A 21,242-nucleotide genomic window follows, 5' to 3' on the forward strand; every position below is an offset into this window, starting at 1 on the left:
AAAAAAAATATAATATGTAACATCCAAGACACACTGTCAGGTAAAATGTTGTTTTCTGCACACTATTTGTAGCGATGCTACTAAAACTGTATACATCTTTGACCCAGAAGTAGCTACCGAGACACATTCCTCCATTCATCTATGCTATCTTCTCCCAAAGGATGAATCAAAGGACGTCGAGCTCTGGAATCAAAGTTGGAGCTTAATCAGCTGGTTGCTTTGCTGGCTCATTATCAGTGAACACCTGCCTTTCATGCCATTTATCAACTGCCTGTCAATATATAGATTAGAGTATCCATTTCACTGTCAAAACTGACTATTCATCACAGCTGTACACTGTCCGATTGTAAAGTTGTCTATGACCTCTATGCATAAACAGACAATCTTCTGACTGCAAAACATAAGTGAATATAAACAGACAATGACGCTAAACAGAATGAGCCCCGTGATAAATCAGATATTGTGAAATATCAATTTTGCACATGGCTGCACACGAGCACGCTTCCATATTTTCCCGATGTCCCCCTGTCTTATTCCAAAGCCATTAGTTTAATTCATGCCAGTGTAGATGGAGAAGGTTCACTATTGGCTTCATAAACAGACAATGAGTCCAGTTTTACAAAATCAAACATGTCATGCAATATTTCAAGAAGTTTCAGAGCTGCACAATATAATTGACTGTTTACTTCAATATAGAACGTGAGGCATTAGTTGGACAACAATATTTAATAGTATTAACGGCCAGAGATTCGTCATAAAGCTCTCATTGCAACAGGCAGAATGAAGTACCTTGTTCTTAATTAAGAGTCTTGAAGTCCCAAATCGTCTTGCTATTCTACTTTTGTTCCAAAGTTGATTCATTCCTTCCTTCAGCACCAGGACGCTCAGAAATGCATATTAAGCAAGCTTTCCTGAAACAATTGATACAAGAAAATGTTAAACCGAAGACAAATGTGGCTGGAGTCGGTTCATCTATCACTTTCCCACTCATTGTTTTAACCTGGTGGAATCCCACTTCGCCCTTCAGTGAGCCCCACAAATCATCCTGGGACATGGAAATGGGGGATGGAACAAAATGGGTATCAAAGTTCTAAGACTTTAGAAAAGAGAAAGAACAAAGAGAACAGGAAACAGAGTACTGAAAATATTTTTCTGGAAACAACATCACATCCCACTCATGATGATTGCAGAAAGGGGAATCATGTTTTTTTAAACCTCAATTTTAACCCCAGGTTAAGCAATGTTTCACACTTGACATTTTGAAAGTATTTCCATTGTGGATCTAGAATGAGTTGTTAGGCAACATTTCTTCAACGGAAGTCTATGTAGATACTTTTACCATTCATTTTAAACAAAGATCAATGCTGACTGGTCAACAGCCTCTGAATGTGTGATTTGGAGTCCTGCTCAGATGAGGTTCATTAGACATTAGGCGTTCAAATTGTTTTTGTAGTCTGAAACCTTTGTTTATTAGGTGAGCTCTTATTTGCAATAAACAGACAATACATTCGATTTTGGTCAATTATTTAAAGGGATAGTTCACCCAAAAATTAAAAATTCTGTAATTTACTCACCCTCATCTTGCTCCAAACCTTTATGACTTTTTTTCTTGTTATCTCTTTTGGGTAAACTAACCCATTTAGAAATTTCACTGTTTGGCAAAAGTTTAAGATACTCTTTAAAAAAAACACAGCAGACACTAAAATACAAAATAGATCTAGGCACACATTTTCACATTGATAAGTGACATCTGTGCTTTCCCACTCAAGAAAAGTCCCATTTACCATGCAAACAACCAATCATAAACTGCCTTATTTCTCAACTCATTAAATATTCATGAGCGTTGTACAGTCGCAATAACTTTTAGTTTCAGCGTCTACAGAGTGTTACAGTTAAAACTGACAAATTGTTAACAAGAGTGATAAACTAATATTTGTTCTGTATGTTTCAGAAAGTGTATGAATAGTTCAAGAAAAAAAAGAAAAACCTGTCATAATTTACTCGCCCTCAGATTTTAGATTTTCTATTTATTAAAACAATCTCCATCATTGAATTAACTTAAAATTTAAACACAACCAGATAACTTACTTTTTTAAATTAAACCAACAATAATGTTTTTAAAGTGTAGTAACACTTTCACACATGGATAGTTATTAAAACCTACAGCATTTGATTTATCAAATCAAAAATGAAAATGACAAAGTTAGAGTTTACCAGTGGACAGTGAAATCTTGAATCCAGATTGAAACACAAGATTGCGTTTAATTGGGATGCATTTGTATCTTTAGGCTAAATAGGAGTTTTCTCGCTTCCTCCTATTGTCTACTCAGTTCCTCTGTTTCTAGAGCCTGTCAAATCACATCAGCCTTCTCCGCCTCACCAGTCCACGCATCTGTTTACTGGTATATAATAAGCACATAATCAAACGCCACAGTTAAGCGAGTGCTGAGTGCTGTCAGAGCACATTGAGGGTGCATTTATTCAACGCTCTCAGTGCTGGCAGTTGCTTTGAGAAGGGCAACAGTAGAAGCAAGTGCTAATAAGCATTTGACATCAAGGTTACAGATATGCACCCTGTCGAGCAACAGCGGGCCTGTCTCGCACTCTCTGGGGACTTTGTGTGACACTATTTTGTACTTTATAACATGCACAAACAAATTCAACTTTAATAAAAACAGAAATGAAAGATCAGGAGATATAACAAAAACGTTAATGTGCTGAACAAGGCAATTATGAAAACATTGGATGCATGTGGATTCTGTAAGATCCTTTTTGATTAGTCATTTCAAGGTTGATGACATCCCTCTGTTGTTTTGAAACACTTATGCAAATGCTAAATTGTAAGCAGACACATTTTTATCACATATTTACTAGACACTGAGGATGTCAAAAGAGGTTGCATTTAAGTAGGAAATGCACTAGCAAATCACAGGAAAGTGATCCCTGGAGAGTTAAACCCGAGGATAATGATGCATTTGTTTAAACAAAAGCAACGCGTATCTATTAAGGCACTGGCATCTCTAGCACAGTTTACCTCTGATTCATGTCTTATCTCAATGACAGGAAGCAGTTTGTTCCTTTTCAGAGACATAAATCCTCCACCACTGCTGTTAGGCAGGACATCCCCCAGGGATCTATCCAGGGCCCTCTACTCATTTTAATCTACATTCTTCCCTTTGGACAAATAATTATGGGTCCATTTCTAATATTATGTCAAAGACGCAACCATATATATTAGTTCCCATCACCACAGCCTTCCAACCTCTCATTATGTGCCTGCATCTGCATCAGCTTACGAGTCAGCGCGCGTAGTCACTGCTGACTTTCCTGAGTCAATTCCAGAGCAAGAGTGGGGTTCCACTGAAGTTTTTTCAGAAGCCCCTGGGGCATGTGACGTCCGCAGCGGCTGCCCTGCTCGGATTGTTTCATATGAGACCGCTTCAGCACTGGCTTCGCGATCGAGTCCCGAGATGGACATGGTAACCAGGCACGCTCAGAGGTCGAACCTCTCCTTTCTACAGGCCCGAGTACCCTTAGAACGAGTTTCCAGGCATGTTGTTGTCTCAACAGACATGTGCAAGCTACATGCTACATGCAGGACCCCAGCGCCTTTAGCATGTCAATTGCCTCGAGTTGCTGGCAGTACAGTTCGCTCTGCACCGCTTCCGGGCGTTGCTCAAGAGTCAACACGTATAGTCCGGACAGATAACACGGCCACAGTAGCGTACATCAACTGACAAGGTGGTCTACGCTCCCACCGTATGTTGCAACTCGCCCGCCATCTCCTCATGTGGAGTCAGAAGCATCTGAGGTCGCTTTGCTGTTAAAGCGCTATATAAATGCAGTCCATAAATAATAAGAAATGTTTCTTGCTAAGAATATCAGAATGATTTCAGAAGGATCATGTGACACTGGAGTATTTATACTGAAGACTACAGTTTTTACTGTATTTCTGATCAAATAAATGAAGCCTTGTAGAGCCTTCTTTTTAAAAACATTTAAAAAATCTTACCAACCCCAAACTTAAATATGCACATTTTTAATCCTATTAATACAATTTCAATTCTAATGTTTGTGCAGGGTTGCATATGGATACATGCCATTCTTGTAGGAGATGTGACAACATTGTGGAATATTCACAAGCTTTTTTCAAAACTGACTTCAGAAAGAAGAAGAAAAGAGAAATATGTGAAAGGCTTGTGGGTTTATTTTTGCTGACCAAAGCAGGACTTTGACTTTTACAAATGCTGTTTCATGGCAGTCTCTCCGCTTCATGCCAGCTTAATATTAACACCCTCAGGGCTGGCCAAACAGCAATTATTGAGCTTGTGTTACCGTGTGTATGCATATGTGCATGTGTGTGTGCGAGTGTACCCAAAAAGGACACACTCTCTGAGGACAACCCACTGTTGAGAGAAGCATAATACAGCATAGCTACATCACCGACAAAAGCTGTAATCCACTGTCATACAGAGAGGAGCACCGAGTCCATAGTCCCTTTGATTGGACAAGCAAGCCCAATTCAAAGAATAGGAAATGAGAATGAGAGGCTTTGCTGCTTTACTGAAGATGACCCTAGTGCATCCAAGAAAAGAAATGCTAAGGAAAAATTCTATTTTGGCATACAATGAGCAAGGCTGGGGGGAAATTATCACCATATTATCCATTTGCACACAAAAGGTGGCTACTCTAGACGCAAAGAGAAATATGATGCCTTAGAAACTCTGGGATCGTAAAGGGTTTTGTATCTAAAGGACTTAAAATCTAAAATTCGAAGGCAGAGCGTATGTGTCACGTACTGCTCTGAGACACAAAGGTTGAGGATCCAAATCTAGTATTTATTTGAAAGGGTAATCCAAAGACGTATTACAAATAACAGGCAATAGGTCATAAACACAAAGTAAGCAGTCCAAACAAACAAACAAACAAAAAAAAAGGCAGGGGACACAAGCAAAAAGGGGAATCCAAGAACACGGGAAGAACAGACAGAATGCTCGGAATTGCAGTAGAGACACTAAACAAGGTAATGACATACAAGTGTATGTTATCATGGCTAATTAGTCTGGGCAACGGATTATGGGAAATGTAGTCTGTGGATGTGTGGTGATTGTCCGGGTTGGAGTGCCCTCTGATGGTTATCCCGGGCACTCTCACTGGTGATCGTTACAGTATGAAACACGTAAAAGAATATTATGAGTTCACAGAAAATGTCAGACATATTGTTAAAGTCTTGTGGCTTTACAAATGAAACAATGAGTAAATTAGCGTTTACGATTGGGCCCCATTCACTTTCATTGTCAGTGCCTTACTGTAACCTATATTTTTGCTTGTTTTTTTTTAAAGAAAAAAAGTGTGAACATTTGTGCTAAACAACATTATGCCATGTGTTGTCAATTGAGTTTAATTAATTCCATTTAACTGGAATACTGCTTTAACAGACAGCTGAAGTAAACGGTTTATAAAGCTTGAGCTATAAACCACTTCACAAACATCTACATATTATTCACTAGCTTTTATTTATTTTTTCTTCCAGAACTTTTAGGCAAAAATGTTGTGCTATTGATCATTCTGTAGCAGACGTATCCAAATGGAGAGAGAGATATATTTGCCACTTCTTTGTAAACTGCTGGCTTACACACCGAGGTTGTTCAGGTCAGCTATTTTGGCTTTCTGCAAATGTATAAATTATTAGGTTGCAGGAGGTGCATTTATTATATGTGTTTTGTTGCCTGGAGGCTAATAGCTGCTTTTCAGGTGTAGTAGGGCACTGATGAATGCTAGCTAATCGCTAATGTTGGCTGAGGGTTTAGACACCATTTATCACGTCTTTAAAGGATCTGCACGTGGGAATATTAACAGCCGCATTACAGCCGCCGTGACTTAAGTCTCTAAAAAAGTCTTTAAGTGCATTAAAGCAGTGCTTTAGTTTGACATTAGATAATGAAATGAGAGAGAGTCCAATTAGTTCTAACCGCTTAAGAGAGTTTGAATGTAATCCAATGCCAAAATGCCAGACTTTTAATGCTCCAATGCACACTAATGCACTCTCTTATGGTCAAATTTACCCACCAAGAAAGGTTGGAGAAGGTGTCATTTTACCTCTCTGGATTGGCTGACGGTTTAAATGAAAGAGAATTTTGTAGATAAATCAAATCACAGTAGCACTTTAGAGCACAGCGTTTAGTGGTTTGAAGGGGCAAAGTGATTGTCAAAATCAAAGTATTTAATTCAAGTCGGTATACACAGTAAATTAGACCCAAGGGCATCATGAACCATTTTTTTCTGGCTCACTTAGTGCCCCAGACCAGTGCTTCTCAACCTCCCTGAAATAGAACATTTTCCAGAATTTTTATTGTAATTATGACTGCTTAGAAGTAATCTTAAAGAAATCTTGATTTTATCTTTTTTTTAGTATTTTAGATTACAATTTTATTGTTTTAATATATTCATATTAATTTATTAATTTAAATATACTTTTATATATATATATATATATATATATATATAATATGACTTTAAATAAATAGTGATACCATTTTAAATATAACACTGTCTACAATATTACAGTATTAAAATAATAATTGTATTATTATTTTTTACATTATATATATATATATATATATATATATATATTTATATATGTGTGTGTAAAAAATAATAATAATACAAATATTTTATATATATATATATATATATATATATGTGTGTGTGTGTGTATATATATACACACACACACTTCTGTTCAAAAGTTTGCGGTTAGCAAGATTTCTTTTTAATGTTTTTGAAAGAAGTTTCTTATGCTCACTAAGGCTGCATTTATTTAATGATCAATAATACAGTAAAAAAAACAGTAAAAAAACAGTAATATTGTGAAATATTATTTCAATTTAAACTGTTTTCCATTTGAGTACATTTTAAAATGTAATTTATTCCTGTGATGTGATTTAAGCATAATTACTCCAGTATTCAATGTCACATGATCCTTCAGAAATCATTGTAATATTAGTATCAATGTTGATTTTTTTTTTTTTGTGGAAACAAGATTATATGTTGAAAAAAACCCGCATTTATTTGAAATAGAATCTTATACATGTCTTTACTATCCATACTTTGATAAACCCCAAACTTATGAATAATGTAAAAAAAAACATTTAAAGCCCAAACAACAAATAAATAAATAAAACGCAGGAGGCAGCCTTTGTTTGAATAAGCAGGACGCTTCTGATTAGACCTATGATGAAGTCTGACCCACAAGCCTTTTTAATGTCATGCTACTATCTCTCCTCTCGGAGGGGTTTCTGGCCCCCAGCCCCTTTCAGAGCTGAAATCAGCACTCCGCCACACACGGGGCACTGACCCACCAGCCGGGATTTTAAACGAATCGGAGGATTGGACATAGGAGCAGCACCTGCCCAGATGGCAGGGAGCATAGGTCCAGAGCAGAGATACAGCATGAGCTCACCTGTGAGTGTGGCCTGGATGGACGCCACAGACAGACTCCTGGGACAAAAGGGAGGAAGGGAATGCTGAGATCCAGTCTGTTGGCCGTGACTTCCATACCTCGAGAGTTCATGCCTGTTGGGAAAGGGTTACGGATGACATTTGACTCACGCTCCTTTGGATAATTCAAGGCTAGTCCGCTACAATGCACATTTGAAAAATTCTTTCAGTTATCCCCTATGAATGTAGTCAATTTATAACTGAAATGTAATTGCTGAGCATATTAAAGGAATTATGTTGATTACCGCAAAATTAATTACCGCGTAACCCTCCATTTATTAAAAAAAGGACAAATCTGGGTTACATTGAGGGATTTACAATAGAAGTCAATGGAATGAATCTGTAAACATTAAAATGATGTAAAAATGATGTTAAAAGGGATAGTTCACCCAAAAATATAAATTCTGTCATAATTTACTCACCCCCAAGTTGTTTCAAATCTGTATGAGTTTCTTTATTCTGTTGAAGACACATTGTGATCCGTTGCATCTAAAGTTTTAAAGTAAGATTTGTGTGACAAAAAACTAACCTTTTCTGTGTAAAGTTATATCAAATAATGATATATTTCCATGCCATGACAACATAACACATTGAACCCTAAAACCACTGTAAAAAAAGAATAAAAGATTTAAAAAGCTTTACAGCTCAAAGCATACATAAATTTTAACATAAGAATTCATGTAAGTGCTTTAATAAAATTTTAAGCTTCACCTTTTTTTATTATAGAATACAAGGGATGGGTAGTAACTATTTTTGTGAAAATGAACTTGAACTGAACTCCGAATATCATCTCAAGCTTCCAACAGAAATGAAGGAAATATTTATACCTGATCACACTAAAATTCCTTTTATAAGTGTGAACTTAATGTAGGTTACATTAGACATGTTAAATATTATATTTGACTTGGATAAAACCAGTCAATTTAGATGCTACCAGATTTTTTATAAAATATAAAAACTGCAATTCATTTTTAATAATAACTTGCTTCTTTCAGAAAAGATGCAAACCTTACCCTGAAATACGAATTATAAAATGCAAATGTGTCCCGCAAGGCTCTAAATATGGATGCCTCTGCAAGAGACTCGGGCTCTTTAAAAGACCCCTCACAGCAGCGACCGTTCTCTCTCTGTCCTTCACATCTCACTGGTCAGTGCCCAGTAATCAACACACATTACCCACACAGAGCCCAAGCTTAATTACCAATCGCACATAGACCCATAAACACTCTAGCTCTTCCATATTTCGCCTGCCACTTACCTTTCTCCCCATTATTTAAATTCAAGATTATGAATGACTGACACACGAGTATGTAAATGTGTTTTGTTTCTGAGATTATGTGCAGTGGTTGATATGCTGATGAGGAACGGTAACTGCCTCTTGAGAGTGAGTGACATTCCCCTGCACAGTGTGAGACGATCTCCTGGATTCTTCTCATCAGGCATCCTGCGGAGAATACTTTACTTCTTAACAACTAAAGGAAAATTGTTTGCGGCATTCGCCGACAGTAGAGGTTTGACTTTGCCGTAGCGTGTCTGATTGTGCCAGACTTTGGAAGTCTTGCCTAATATACAAGATACTCTTTAAGTAAGTTCACCTTAAACAAATTACAATTCTGTCATCATTTAATCACTCTCGGGCTTATCGGGTTGTTCTAAACCTATATGAAGATCTAATAAAATAAAATAATAATAAAATAAAAAAATAAACAACAATAATTATCATAATTACAGTAAATATTAAAGTTTGCAAGATTATGGTTTATCATCATCGTCATTATTGTGAATATTAGCAATTTTTTGGCTACGGTTAATTATTATTAATACTATTATTAATAACAATAACAATTGTTTTATTATTATTTTTATATTAACTATAGTATTATAGCAAATTTTAAAGTTAGCATTTTTATGTTTACAGTTCATTTTTATTACATATTAAAGTTAACCAGTTTTATGGTAACAGATAATTATTATTATCAACAACAGCAACTATTGTTATTTACTATATTATTATGGCAAATATTAAAGTTAGCATGTTTTATGGTAACAGCTCATTTTTATTATTAAAATTAAAGTTAGCAAGTTTTATGGTTACAGTTCATTATTATTATTTTTATTACTATTATAGTAAATATTAATATTACAATTTATAATAATACCACCACCGATAATAATAATAATAATAATAATAAAGTTAGACAGGTTTATGCTTTAAACAAGATTTTCCATTGGGAAAATTCAAGATATATTCTAAAGAAAGCTATAAATAATAATTTGCTTCGGACTTTAATGCTGTTTTATTGAAAAACGAGATTTATTAATGAAAAAGACTTTTACAGTGTTAAGTAAAACAGAAAAAGTGAATTTTCATAGTATTCTGGGTGTTCTAGTCCATATAATGAAAGTTAATGGAGACTGGGGCAAGATCAAATTCGTTATATGAAAATAAGTGGTCATTAATAGGAAGAAAGAACTACGGATTTGGAACAACAGGGGTAAGAGATTTTTCATTGTTGGGTGCACTATCCCTTTAAGATATTATTTAAACACACATTTTTTTGGGAACATTTAGAAGAAGACATTATGTAAACCACCAAATGTGCCCAATTTCATTTGCACATCCATCCATCCATGAAAGCATTCCTCCATGTCACATATATATCCATCAAACCATCCGTTCATTCATAGAATTTCCCCCCTAAACAGCACATTTGATATGTGAAGAAAAGTAATCACAGCAGGGGCAGTGAAGCCAGAAATGAGGTGAGAGGAAACAGGAAGTGACACGGGCCCTGTGGAGCCCCACCTAAGCAGGAAGTGATATTGAGTAAGAGCAGATGGATCTGACATGACTACAGCTTGTAGTTGGAGGAGCCATCTGTTCTGGTGACTGTTTATAGCTGTGAACTAAGACTGTGAAGAAATAACCAACAGGCACAGAAGAAGGAGAGAAAACACTGTTGCAGGAGGAGTTTTCAATAATGGCCCTGGGAGATATCCAAATAACAAATGCAAGATGTTCATGTCGGTTCCTGCAGGCTTGTGTATTTGCTGTTGGTGTTTATTAATGAAGAACCCAGGAGTGAAATTACCATATAGACCAATTAAAGATTCTCATTTTATATCCCAGGGAAGGTTTCACACTCAGGTCGAGTTTTATCATATTTAAAGGTGCGAACATTCATGTCTTCTGGACACTGTATGACTTGAGGAATACAGAATGAGTTATTTATATCAGAATGTCCAAGCTGCTCTTTTCCACATAATGAAAGTGAATGGTAAAAATGATTACAAGTAAGATTCTCAGATAATATTGACTTAAATTATGTTTATCGTACAAAGAAAGGCTTCAGAAGACTTTCAATCATCCACAAGTCATATTGTTGTAGTACTCGAGACTTTTGAAGGTCTGGTCTCAGTCTGGACCGCATTTGTCTTGTCTAGGTCCCAGACTGAGGACTCTGGATTTTATTTCAAGATCAATCAAGACCACAAATGTGCCTCGTCTGATTTATTTAATTAATGTGATTGTATGTAAAACTTCTTGCTTAAAATGCAATAAATAACTTATTTCTAATTTGATTTCTGTTGTGCTGGTTCAGAATTGTGTCAAAAATTTCCCCAAAATGGAAAGAAAAGAAAAAAAAGCCACAAATATTCAAGACATTTTCAGACAGTAAAAGATAATCTTTCAGATGAATTTGAGGGGTGCTGGTTTGGTCTGTCTTGTCTTGGTTTTAACACACTCTGGTCTTGGTTTAGTTGATCTTGACTACAACACTAGTCATTTGGACCACAATTATAATACTTTTATTTGGCTTTTGTCACTTTGGAGCTGGTTAGAGCCAGTCACCATCCACTTTCAGTTAGAAAAAGTATCACTGTTTCCACAAAAATATGAAGCAGCGCATCTGTTTTCAACATTGATAGTTAGAAGAAATATTTATTGAGCAGCAAATCAGTATATTAGAATGATTTCTGAAAGATCATGTCACATCACATTAAAAAATGACATCTTAAAATGTATCAAAATATAAATTTTTTTTAAATTGCAATAATTTTCCACAACATCACTGTTTTCACTGTATTTTTGATCAAATAAATACAGCCTTGGTGAGCACAAGATAAAAAATCAAATCTTACCGACCACAAACTTGAAAAGCAATAGTGTAGACTTTTTTCTTCTTTACACTCATATTTCTAATTGACACTACAAAAAAGTCAGTCCCTATCCACTTTCATTATATGGAAGACAGCAGCTTGGACATTCTGCTGAACATATCCTTTTCTGTTCCACTGTAGAAACAATGTGCAATGACATGAGCATGAGTAAATCATTCAAAAAAATCATTTTGGGGGGCTAACTACCCCTTTATGTTTTAGTAAACAGCATCTTTTGGCTTGGGGAAGCCACTGTCTCACTCATTTGTACGGATCTCAGTCTCTCAAATGTAATAGAGCTCAGCAACGTCTGGTAATGAAAGCACATGTGCCTTTGACTGTCCACCAGCATCCCGAGACATTTGCACAGAGAAAAGAAAGAGAGCGAGAGTGAAAGCGGTGCAGTTCGCTTCTAATTCCCTCAACTGCGTGCCTCCACATTAGTCATTCTTGTCTTGGCGCCTCAATTAGTGGCATGTATGTTAGATGTTTTCTCACTTTCAGCCCTCTGCCTATGCTTAATTGCCCACCTAGGTCACTGTTCAGAAATTAGTTATCGCTCGGCTACGGTGTCAGGCCGGGGTGTGAATGGCTTCTGAGACTTAATGAAAGGTAATGATAAGATAAATGATCTCCTAAATATTCATCTGGGTCTTGTACTGATGTGTGGGATGTGTTAAAGGGAAGAACCTGCAAAGCTGCTCCATTCATTTACCAAAACTGCTAACTAGCACTCGGTAGTATGCATAAAAAAGCAGCATTAACATTCTGCTAAACGCTCACCATTCAAAAATGCATTACAAATGCAATATTTAATGCCTTGAATAGACCTCTTCAATGGTGTTATCAAAGGTGATTTTTTTCTTCAAAATGTTGTAAATTTAAAAGTAATGAGTTACTTTACTAGTTACTTGAAAAAGTATTCTGATTATAAAACTGATTTAATAGGGAAAATGCTATTATTTTTTACTTGGTTTCACCACATGACATTATACAAAAGTTTAATTAAAAAAGTTTTTTTTTTCCAGAAACCAATATGAATACAAAGACATTTCTTACAGCCTGACACTTGTTTTTAATTAGATTTCAAAAAGATATTTCTTCTTCTTAATGGCAGACACTCCTTTGTCATTGACTCTTCTAGAGTAGAACGAAAGTCATTGGGCTGAATAAATGATGAAAGAATTTTTATTTTTAGTTGAATTATTCCTTTAAAATGAGCACCAATGAATGCATTTCATTAGCAAATTCGCATATGCACGAGTCCCAGTGGCCTGGTGTACAGAGGAGAAGAGGTTGTTATAGGACAGATAGTACCAATCCCTTGTGTTTTGTGCTGACTAGAGAACTCAGATAAAACGTCCCACTACTGCAGAAGAAAGTGGAAGGGAAAGTAGAGCACTGTAAACACACTTCCAAGCCATCACACTAATCACCTATGCAACACTTTTATTTAGTCAATTACTATTGTGTCACAATGCCAGTCTTGAATAATGAATAAATTAAATATGTATAAGATGTATAGTGTATAATTAAATGCAGGAACGCATGACTCATTGCACCTATTTATAGCCGTTATACCTCATGTCTGATGTACAATACCTCAAAAACTCCACTTTTTGGATTAATTTTTGATTGATTGCGGTGCTTTTACAATAATTGTATTGCATCGGAAGTATTAACTCAATGCAAATAAGCAACGAATTTACATTAAGATCACAGTGCGCGTCTCATTTAAGTATGCCAGGGACATTCATGAGGATCAAGCCAGCTCACATCTCTATAGAGTTATTTTCAGTGAAGACACCTTCCACAAAACAAAGAAATGCACAATATACCGGTGGCTAATATTATTCAATGATCATTTAAAAATAAAAATAAAGAATATGCAGTGTACTTGGCACGTCAGCACACACGACGGCTGCAACTACAGTGTGGTCTCCCTAGTGGACCAGCGCGACAACCGTCTGGATTGAGCCAAGTAGGGAACATCTCTAGGGTCTTCAAGTGGGCACCTTCCATCCTCAGTGTTTCGTCGACTAGCCCATATGATTTAACATATGATTTAAAGGTGCATTGTGTAATATTTCTGAGGATCTATTGACAGACATGCGATATAAGATCCTTAACTATGTTTTCAGTGGTGTATAAAGACCTTGCATAATGAACCGTTATGTTTTTATTAGCTTAGAATGAGATATTTATATCTCCATGACCGCGGGCACCCCCTTCTATGGAGGTCGACATATTGTGTTGTCATGTTTCTACCGTAGCCCTAAACGAAACAAACGCGTTTCGTTACTATGTTGCTCTTCGTGCAAGGAAGCAAGCTTAGTTCAGCGAATAAAACACCGACACAATGATGAACAATAATATTCGCAATAACATATAGTAAGTAAACATAATTTCTTAATTTATCCTTTTAAGAAACCTCATTGCTGAACTGGCTAATCTCTGCTGTCTCAGACGATTACATCTTTTCCTGTCGGCCACCATAACTTTTGTTGATTGCAATTTGTACCTCACCACTAGATGCCGCTAAAAATCACACACTGCACCTTTAAGTAACGATAGACAAAAAGCAAAAAGCAACCTCTGTAAACTGTGAAACCCTGTGAACTTATGTGCTGTTGGTCACATGTCCAATGGACATCTTTGCCTGTTGTGCTGCATCTCATGCCAAGAACACTGTATTTAAGATACAGGATCAAATTAATAGTTAAACTTTTTTTAAAAAGCATTCTGTACCATTTTGTGCAGTTTTTGAATGCATTTTGTTGTGTGTGAATCCTGTTTCCTGGATAAAGTCAGAATAGCAAGTTTATAACACAGAATTTAAACTTTATTTCTCATATTTTTCAGGGAACATCTCCCAATTCAGACTTTTTTCTCAGAATACCGTGGAGCCGTTATACCGTAAAAATTATTTTCATGATTTATCACAACATTTTTTTTTTGTCAAATCAATCCTGTGGTTCAGATAACATAATATTTTGAGTTTCTGTCAATTAAACCAATCTCCTTCAGTCTATTAACTCTATTTTTTTATTTCAATGAACTCGGAATTGCAATAAATAAAATTAGATAAAAAGTCACAATTATTAAATTCATTATTGTGATCATATTTCATACATTTTAGATGTGTCGAAGCAAGTTTTTTAGTAATTAATTTGTTAATTTAGCTCCTCCTATTTCAAAAGGGTTATCAAACTGTTGTTTATCAGATTTAAAACCCAGAATTTCAAAACTGCTGTATCCCTAAAGTATTACTCAGCCTCAAGCTCTAGACTAAATAAATCTTTGCAGCCCTGGAACAAAAACTGCTTCTTATTATAGGCAAATTTTGTTATTCTTTTGACTCAAATATTCTTCTCAAATATGTCTACTTGCTGACCCGGCAGAGCCTGCTGTCTGCCGCCTTTTAAAATCTCTCCTTTTCCAGGCATTTACGACCATTAGTAAAAAGCGTATATGCGAGTGAGTCTGAACTCCAGCTGGGAACGATGCGGATAGCATGTCTCCAGGCCAATTTATGGAGCAATTAGTCTCACAGAGCCAACGGGGTCAAAATCTTTGTAGCACCATGGTCTAGAATAAAATAAAGACTGTGGACAACGCGGTAATGTAACCGCGAAGATGGGAAGAGGCACTGCTTTTTTCCTGTCTAGAGGTGGTACAACAGCAAAAAAGGACAAAATGAGGAGATATCTGCTGTCAGCATGTGGAAAAGTCTCGGGACTGCAGGAGTCTGGACCTCTACAGACTAAAGTCAACAAACCATTAAAGCATATAACCCAGCTCAGCTGTATCGACTGGCACGTTGCTCTTATTGGCACTTTCTGGTCTGGTTTCATCTTGGGATGGGAGATAAGACGATAATGATAATTAGCGCGATATAATTTCTTGATAAAACTATTACAAGCAATCGATAAATGTTCGAAACCATGCTTAAGCGCCAAAAGCGGAACGAAACAGCGCTACTCATTTGAACCGCTCCACATATAGCCTACCATTTATCTGTTTGGCCAAAACAGATAAATGGACAAAACATGTAATATAATCAATATTGCGGCCTGCACTGCAAACTGTGCTGAAGATACGTGTCATCAAAGTCAGGGAACACATTCATTTTTCTATTAAGATATTTATTTTTTTACAGCAAAATAACTGGAAAAGTGTAAATAATTCAAAAATGAGAAGTGTTTGTTATGTTCTGACAATAAAGAGTTTAAAACCACAATTAATTATCTGGTTACTACAGGACTATGCTAAATAATATAATAATAATTATAATTATATGTTTAAACAAAGTGTACTAAATATACGTGTATCTATATGTAGTTCTATACATATCTCTCTATATATATATATTTCCTTGAAGGTGACTGATAGAAAGTGTCGACGCACACATGCAAACGAATCCACACCACCCTTCAGTTAATTAACATCCATGACACAGTACATAATTCCTTTCATCCCTGTTTTGATCCAGAACGGAATAACATTACTTAATGCTGATACCACCTGAGGAACACTCTGCAAAAAAAAAAAAAATCTGTTTTAAATTAGCATACTAATTGAAACAGACCATAATAATGAAGCGGCATAAACACAGAGAGATACGCACACGCATGATTAGGAGGGCTTCTGGTAATTAATAAAAAAGGAAAATAGCTGAACATTTCAAACAAGTCCTGGGTGTGTTGCCTAACCTTTGACCTCTGTACTGTGGGGACGGATGACTTGAGACATCTGTGCTGTGTATCACCTTAATTAACTAAATGTGTTGGCTTAATCAATGCGTCCAGACAATAGAGTTAAAGCCCACTGAAGTATGCTTATCGAGTCTGCAGAAGGACTTTAACAGGTCAGAAAGGCTTAACCGTGAAGTCTGTAGGCAAATCATCCAAACATTACTGAATGCATTCAAATGTTAAGTGGAGAGGCCCTTGATGCGAACACGATATTAAAATGTATTGTCTTAATATTTGTAAAAATGAACTAGTATAATGGGTTCATTGTGCACAAGTTAACATGAAACTGCATTCGCAACTCATTTCACTTCCATAATGTTACATATTGCAAAATAGAAAAATGCAAAGAGGGGGAAAAAAAGGCAGAGCAGGATTTGATTTTATCAGTTTAGTATTAGTATTGTACATATAGTATTGTATTGTTCATAGTAACGTATTTATTTTTGTAAAAGCTATTAAATACTATTTTGATTTCATGCTGACTTTAAATAAGAAATTACAATCTGCAGTTTGCAGCTTTGTGTCCCAGATTGTTGTCAAATCAAAACTAAATGAAAATATAATTTTGCTTCATTTTGTTAAGTGAAATATAAATAAAATACAAATTAGGGAACTGTTTCTTTTGATGGTCCACTTATTCTGTTGACTATAAGTAAAGTTGAACCTACATGTTAACTGTAACAAACTGCTCCGAAACACGAAGGTTGAGAATCCAAATGCAGTTTTTAATGGGAAAATCCAAGATTATAAACCGTATAACAGGCAGTGGTCAAAAGCCCAGGGTAATCAATCCAAACAATGACAACCAAATCCAGAGGGTGACACAGGAACGGGAAAACCAGGACACAGGCAGATAACAAAAAAACAGGAACATGGAAAACAGTGGAAACGCTCAGAAATGCAGTGTTACACATACAATCACAGGGAATTAATGTGAAAACCAGGCTATTATAGGATGAGTTAAACAAGGTAATGAGACACAGGTGGATGCAATCAGGGATGATGAGTCCAGGCAAATAGTTATGGGAAATGTAGTTTCATTAGGGAATGATCATGGTGGAATGGAGTGCCCTCTGGTGGTAATGATGTGCACCCCCACTGGTAATCATGACATATACTCAACTAATACTCTAATGAGTGTAAGTTATAGTAGACTGTCTGCTTAATAACTGTATCTCAATACTAATATTACTTGATCCTAGGGTTGCGTTCAACACTATAGATAAAAAATTACTCTTAGATCTACTACAAAATTACACTGGTATTCAGGGACAGGCAGTTTAGATCGAACCTATCAGATCGTTACCATTTTGTCTATTTAAACAGGGGGAAATCTAAGTTAACGTCAGTAAATTATGAAGTGCCGCAAGTATCCGTGTTAGGCCCTCTGTTATTTTCAATGTATATGTAGCCACTTGGTAATATTATAAGAAAACATGGAATTAGTTTCCATTGTTATGCCGATGATATCTCCAAATTATCCAAGTTCACAGAATGTGTTAAAGATATAAAATATTGGATGACTTGTAATTTTCTTCTATTAAATTCGGACAAGACTGAAGTATTACTTATTGGACCAAAAACGTGTACACAAAATCTCTTAGAAACCAATTTGCAGAGGGATATACTGCTACTTCATCCTCTACAGTTAAAGACCTGTGAGTTATATTAAACAGGAACTTGTCTTTTGAAAATCGTATTTCAAATGTTAAAAAAACATCCTTCTTCCACCTTAGAAACATTTCTAAGCTCCGGAACATGCTATCTGTTTCTGATGCAGAAAAGTTAGTTCATGCATTCATGAGCTCTAGACTAGATTACTGTAACGGATTACTAGTTGTCCTGCATCCTCAATAAACAAGCTACAATTAGTCCAAAATGCAACTGCTAGTCTTACTAGATCAAGAAAATATAATCATTTAACACCAATTTTATCATCTCTACACTGGTTACCTATTAACATGGGCGGCGCTAGGGAGGGGCTAGCAGGTGCTTCAGCACCCCCAAGAAAAACCAAAGCACCCCGATAGCACCCCCAAACATAATGTCTGGAATCAATTATATTCAGGCTGTATTCTATGGAAGGCGCATGGTGAAGAAAAAAGAAAACTTATCTTGTTATTTCGAGATATCATATTAAGTCGTTATTTCAATATAATATCTCCTTATTTCGACATAATAACAGGGGTTTTCCTGCATTGAATTTTTTTGGCGGTTGCCAAAGCAAATTTTAGTCCCGCAAAGCCTTTTTTGATCGGTGAGTGATGTAGAATAGAATGACTGCTGCTCTTGACAGGGCGCAAACGAGCAGAGAGAGAGAGAGAGAGAGAGAGAGAGAGAGAGAGAGAGAGAACGCACCGGCCGCGCGCGAGCACTCTCAAGTCTTCAAACAACACGAGCGATGTGTTGCTCTCTCTCCCTCGCGCATTAATCAAAATCAATTGACACGATAGTAAAAGGTCGGAAGACCGCAGTTTCACGAGGAGCATATGGAGATTTTTTCTCATGAATTACCGCGGTGTGTGAATGCTAAAAAAACACGTTGCCCTATCTTCTCTAAAAAGCGTTCCGCCCATTCAGCTGACATAAACCACATTTCATTAAACGAAAAAACCTATCCAGTCCAGTGATTAAATATGTTCTGTATTGACGCAAATCGTGTGCGATGTCCTAAACTGCCGAGATAATCACACAAGCGTGCCGTAGGCTGGACGTCCACTCTGACACGTCCGATACGCAAACGACTCATTTTAACCATTCACCTTAATGAATAGTTAAAACAACTGACCTGTCCAACACTGAACTCACCAGACCTCTGAATCGGTGTATAAAAAATCGGTACCTTAATTAGATTAGTTAACATTTACTATTAATAAACGGCACTTCTACAGCATTATTAAGTTAATTTCAATATTTAGAGAGTCTGTAGGCCCACTATATGTGCCATTAAATAAGCGCATTTAGTTTCATTTTTGTTAAAATATTATAATGTTTTTTTTTTTACATCTATGCTGATTATGGAAATTGAACAGCATGAGTAAGACTCGCAATATATCGGAAGATATGATGGGTCAGACATGATTTTGACCACTAAATTAAGTTTTGTTTTGTAGAAAGCCTTTCTTTAAAGTGAATTTCGTTTTATATATACTGTATCTTAATTTTAATAAATTTTTCATCAACCAATTGCCTGGATATAATAAATAAGAAGCAAATATAGCAGACAATATGATCATGATATGGAGGCGCCGGTGCGATTGCATTGCACGTGAACTGGAGATATATTAGTGCTGTGCGTTAAACGCGTTATTAACGGCGTTAACGCAAACACATTTTAACGGCGTCAATTTTTTTATCGCGAGATTAACGCTCTTTTTGGCCTAGCAAACAACACCACACCGGATAGCAAGACGGAAACAAAACAACAGGCACGCCGCACGTACTTGTTTGGGCTTGCGCGCCGGCCAAAGAGTAGTAGGCTAACGGTACGTTTTGAGTGGATGGCGCGAGCGCGAGACGCCGATCTAGAGACGTGCACTCTCAACGCAATAGAGAGCGGCGCGGGACTAGATTTGATGGCCGAGTGCGAGGGCGGGCTCGAGCGGTAATGCACTCACTCTGTGTGCGGATACGGGAGAATAAAACGATTCGCGGGACTCCCGCAAACTAGAAATATCTATGAATAAAACATAAAAACTAATACATTTTTATTCATATGTTGCAGAAAAGCAACAAGAACAACTAAAACAAAATAGAAACGATTTACAGGCCAGAGTTTCTTTTTATAACATGTTTGCAGCGTTGAGGGATGTAGCCAATCACAGACATATGAAGAAGCATCAGAAGCATTTAAAATAGACTCCCCTCACCGCTCAAAACAGACTTTTTGTTCAGTGCTGAATTCTGTAAGCTGGCAAATCCTCAAATTATAACAAACAAAGTGTATATATTATGAAAGATGCATTGTGCAGTCAGCTTCACTGATAATAACAGATGTGTGAGATTGCGATGAACTGATGTCAGCTTTTTAGGAATTATTAAGGGAGCACACTTTGCGCGCATTGAGTCATGCCAAACCATGCACTCAGTAGCCTGCTTGCTTTTATGTTATAACAGTGGTTTGTGTGTTAATGCTTTAATAACAAATAATTTATCAGGAGCATTTATGCTGATGTGTATGGTGGCGACACGTAGGCGAAAGTATTTGGAGGTAGCCTACAAAAAAAAGAGTGTATTCGAAATATGTTGTGTATAACAAAAATGTTGCGGGCGGGAGAAAGTAACATAGAAAATAGTTGAGAACGTCAGTTATAACGACCCACGTATGAAAAAAATTGACGGGTTTAAATCGGGCTTGGGCTCATAATTACAGTTTATGTGTCGGGCCGGGCTCGGACACAATGCGCACGGGCTCGGGTCGGGCTTGATTTTTTTGGGCCCGATCTAAGCTCTACAATGGATGACTTCAGACAGAAGCACATGGATACCACAGCTAAGAACAAACTTAATGCTGATCCACTTTTCCATGTTGATAAGAGCATTAAAATTAGAAAAATTAATGAGACAAATAGAAATCAAGGGACATTTAGAATAGATAAAAATGTGCGATTAATCGCGAGTTAACTATGGCATTAATGCGATTAATCGCGATTAAATATTTTAATCGTTTGACAGCACTAATATATATATATATATATATATATATATATATATATACATATATATATATATATATATATATATATATATACATATATAATTTGCGCAGCTCCCCCTGTCAATGATCTAGCAACCCCCTCAGCACCTGCCTTAAAAATTATCTGGCGC

The sequence above is a fragment of the Siphateles boraxobius genome, unplaced genomic scaffold, assembly GCF_051911475.1.
Source record: "Siphateles boraxobius isolate OS27281-9 unplaced genomic scaffold, OSU_SipBor_1 65, whole genome shotgun sequence".
Classification (NCBI taxonomy): Eukaryota; Metazoa; Chordata; class Actinopteri; order Cypriniformes; family Leuciscidae; genus Siphateles; species Siphateles boraxobius.